The sequence below is a fragment of the Leiobunum rupestre genome, chromosome 7 (genome assembly GCF_980474605.1).
Source record: "Leiobunum rupestre chromosome 7, qqLeiRupe1.1.hap1, whole genome shotgun sequence".
Taxonomy (NCBI): domain Eukaryota; kingdom Metazoa; phylum Arthropoda; class Arachnida; order Opiliones; family Sclerosomatidae; genus Leiobunum; species Leiobunum rupestre.
The window spans coordinates 61,865,598-61,869,994 of NC_143390.1; positions in this window are offsets into that span (position 1 = coordinate 61,865,598).

A 4,397-nucleotide genomic window follows, 5' to 3' on the forward strand; every position below is an offset into this window, starting at 1 on the left:
TTTTAACGAATACCAATTAAAGACAATTAGAAACGGGCAAAAGCCCGAACAAGAAATTGAAGCTAAAAAATTACACGCCCTAGCGGGGGTTCCCGAAGGCCCCGTAGAAATAATAGACATTAACCGATTCCAAAATATATTACCCGACTACCAAATTATATTAATCTCGGCGGACGATAATTTCGATAAAGTGTTTATTGGACCCTTTAAAGAAAAACAAATTTTCCTCTTAAAAATTAAAGACCACACCCACGTCGTACGATCTTATTCGGCCATGTTTGGGGTAAAATCTTTCTGTAAATTTTGTCTTACCCTGTTACATAATATCAAACAGAAAAAAAGTCACGACTGCGGACCCGAGCTTAAATGCCGTCGATGTCGCGGCCCCGAATTCCACCCCAGTATAGAACAGGCTACCCGTTGTCATGACTGTAATAGGTATTTTGCCGGACCAAATTGTTTCTCCCAACACGTAGAACTAGGAACCTGTCAGGTTTTAAGGCGCTGTTTAAATTGCGGGAAAGACTATGAAGGCAATCATAATTGCGACAACAAATGCGCTTTTTGCAAAATTGAGCATGCCAAAAACGAGTGTCACGTCCGCCCATTAGAAATAAAATCAAATGAGAAACGACTATGTTATTTTGATTTTGAAACCATAACGACTGACACTGCAATTAGACCAATTTTAATCATTTCCGCGATGCAAGAGGCGCCATTTTCGACAAATTATGATTACCGAAAATTTCACGGCTTTGATTGCGTTCAAAATTTCCTAGATTATTTATTAGCATGCCAGGTGACAGTTAATGGTCGGAAAAGAGATACGGTTACGAGGCCGGTCTTTGAAAACGTCATATTAATTAGCCATTTCGGGAGTAGTTTCGATACGTTGCTTATTCTTAACGGTCTATTAAAACGAAAGATTAAACCCGAGATAATTTATACCGGTTCCAAAGCCCTGGGTATGTTTCTCGCCCAATTTAAAATAGCCTTTATCGATAGTTTCATGTTCCTACCTACAGCCCTTCGAAATTTCTCGAAAACTTTTAAGATTGTCCAAAAGAAAGGTTATTTTTTTATTCATTCGCTACGGAAAACAATTTAGATTACATCGGCACCCTCCCCGAGAAAGAATGGTACGATTCCCAACGTTACGTCGTTTTTGATCTAAATAAAGTTTTAACCGAATACGCGATCGATGACGTTAAACTTTTACAGAAAGGATTCGATAGTTTTAGAAATTTATTTTTAAAAACAGTCGATTTTGATTTGTTAGGGTCAAACGCCATAACGTTGCCGGGAGCCGTCACAAATTTATTCCTTAGTAGATTTGTCGAACCAAACACTATCGCGATTGTTCCGGGGACGGGTTATAGGAAACGGCATAGTGTCAAGGCCCTAAAATGGTTAGCTTATTTGGAAAAAAAACTCAACGTGAAATTTCAAACGGCGCGATCGCTAGGTGGAGAACATGTCATTTACCCCTATCGATTAGACGGTTATTGTTCCTCGCCCGAAATAATTGCCGAATTTTACGGCTGCCATTACCATAAATGCCCACTGCACACTGACCACCAGGCTTACGATAAACAGTTAAAAGATTATAATTTAAATATTTATCTCAAAACCCTCGACCGCGAAAATTTTTTAAAAAAGGAAAGGCCTAATTTACAGTTTATTAGTATATGGGAGCACGAGTATGATCAGTTAGTAGAAGACCCAGCAATTGCGAGTTTCTGCGATTCCCTACCCTTTACCAAACCGATAGGAGCGAGAGACGCCATTCGTGGGGGGAGGGTCGAAAACTTCGTAATTTACGCCGAAGCCACTCCCGATCGACCAATCAAAGTCGTGGATTTTAATAGCATGTACCCTTCCGTCCAGATGAGTTCCTATAAATATCCCAAATCGAGTCCCGAAATTATAACTTGTAACTTTAATTTTTCCGTTAACGCTTATTTTGGTCTTATTAAAGCTACGGTGCTGCCACCTACCAATTTAAACCTCCCAATTCTCTCAGCTAAAATTAATAGTAAAATTTATTATACTCTCTGCTACAAATGTGCAGCTGAACAATGTTTCGAATGTACCCATACTGATCGAGAGCGTAGCATAACCGACGTGTGGACGACCCCCGAGTTTTATCTAGCGATAGAGTACGGTTACAAAATTATTACAATTCACGAAGTACATCATTACCGAGAGACATTCCATAAAGATTGTCCGCTATTCGATGACTATATTCGGCTTTTTTACAAAATCAAAGTTCAAAATTCGTCGTATCCAAGACATAATTACATTAGAACAAAAACTTAATTATTTACGAGACTTTAATGAAATTGACGGGTTAGATTTAAATTTAGACGATATAACCGATAATCCCGCTTTAAAAGCTATTGGCAAACTTAGTCTAAACAGTCTGTGGGGCAAAAATTCCAATAATTTAAATCGAGGCCAAAGTGTTTTTATTAATTCTTATAAGGAATTAGTCGAAATTTTGGCCGATAAAACCAAAGAATTAACGGATTTTAAACTACTAGACGATGATATAGCCTTAGTCACCACTCGTTTTCGGGAAGACTACGTTCCAACTTATCGGAAAGGGTCACCAACGATAGGCGCGTTTGTAGCCAGTTACGGCCGTATTAAATTATACAAATTAATGGCTCAAATTGGTTCTAATTTAAATTACGTCGATACTGATTCTGCTTTTCTTTATATGAGTAAAGACTTAAATATTCCGCTAGGGACTACCCTAGGTACATTAGCTGACCAGTATCCCAATGAAAATATAAAAGCCTTTGTTTCCTTGGGATGTAAAGCTTATTCAATTTTATTCGAATCTGGAAAGATTGTCACTAAACTTAAGGGCATTACATTGACTAAAAAAAATCAGTCAATTGTCAACTTTGAAGCTTTGAAGGACCTCGCTACACGCAACCAACAATTGAAATACAGCGTCGAAGTCCCATTTAACGTGAAACGTTTAAAAACGGGGCAGCTATTCCAAAAACCAGCTGAAAAACTCGTTGGATTTACGTCTAACAAGCGAATCTTCAAGAGCGACGGTACCAGTATTCCCTTCGGCTACAAAAATGTCAGTAACGCGGCTCAAGTTTAAATCGCCGACCACGTTCCTCATCAGTGGACCGAGTCGATGCGGAAAAACAGTTTGGACTTTTCGGCTTTTAAAAAATCGACACACGCTGTTCGAGAAACCTCCCGAGCGAATCATTTATTGTTATAATATTTGGTCGGAAAAATTCAATGAGCTTAAAAAAATTATACCTGATATCGAGTTTCATCAGGGTTTATTAAGTGAGAAACCGGAAGAAATATTTGATAGTTCTATAAATAACTTGCTCGTTCTCGACGATCTCTCTCAAAGTTGTTTAAATAACGCGTACGTTTCGGAATTATTTCGTGTTGGTAGTCACCACTTAAATTTAACTATATTATTCTTAACCCAAAATGTTTTTGGTCAAGGTCGAGCGGCTCGCGATATTAGCTTGAACTCATCGTACATTGTTCTATTTAAGAGTCCGCGTGATCCCACTCAGATTAAATGTCTCAGTCGACAAGTATTTCCTAATAACCCAAATTTTCTAAGTACTGTGTACAATAATGTAACTGCTTCTCGACCCTATTCTAATATTGTTTTAGATTTAAATCAAGAAACACCAGAACATTTCAAAGTGCGAACAAATTGCTTATTTGAAGAGGGCCCAATGATAACTTTTCTAGAGTAATGGTGACGGGTTTAAAAATAATGTTTAAAAAAAAATTATTCTGTTAAATATATTCTATAAAAAATATGTGAAAATGTTTTCATTGTATAAATTCTTTGTGTTTTTTGAATAAATTTGAATGTATTTATAAAATTGTTTCATTACGTAAGATGACTTGGCCACGAGCGATACGGGAACATAAACCTTATTTAACGCTCATTAAAAAAGCTTCCCCCAGTCAGCGCAAATTTTTAATTAAAAACGCTAGTCCCGAACAATTAAACTCTATTTCTAATATTTGTCTTAATATTACCCGGGGGGCGCTACCTGTAGGCGCAAATAGGAAAAAAATATTACAGCGCTATAAAGCGTGCATCAGAAAACTTGCTCGTAAAAATTTAACCGACTTAAACCGTCGAAAAATTCTAATATCTCAGCGAGGCGGATTCTGGGGTGCAATTCTCGGTTCATTAATTCCCGTGGTTCTTAACCGTATTATTAATCGATGAAAAAATTCGTTTTAGTCCCCGCTGATAGCTATTTTAGCGATACGGCCAAATTAATAGACATTATTCAAAATCAAATGAAAAGTATCATAAATAAACCGATTAAAGTAGGGAGTGAGGAGGATACGTTACGAGAGTATTTAACTATGCTTCAAAGGTA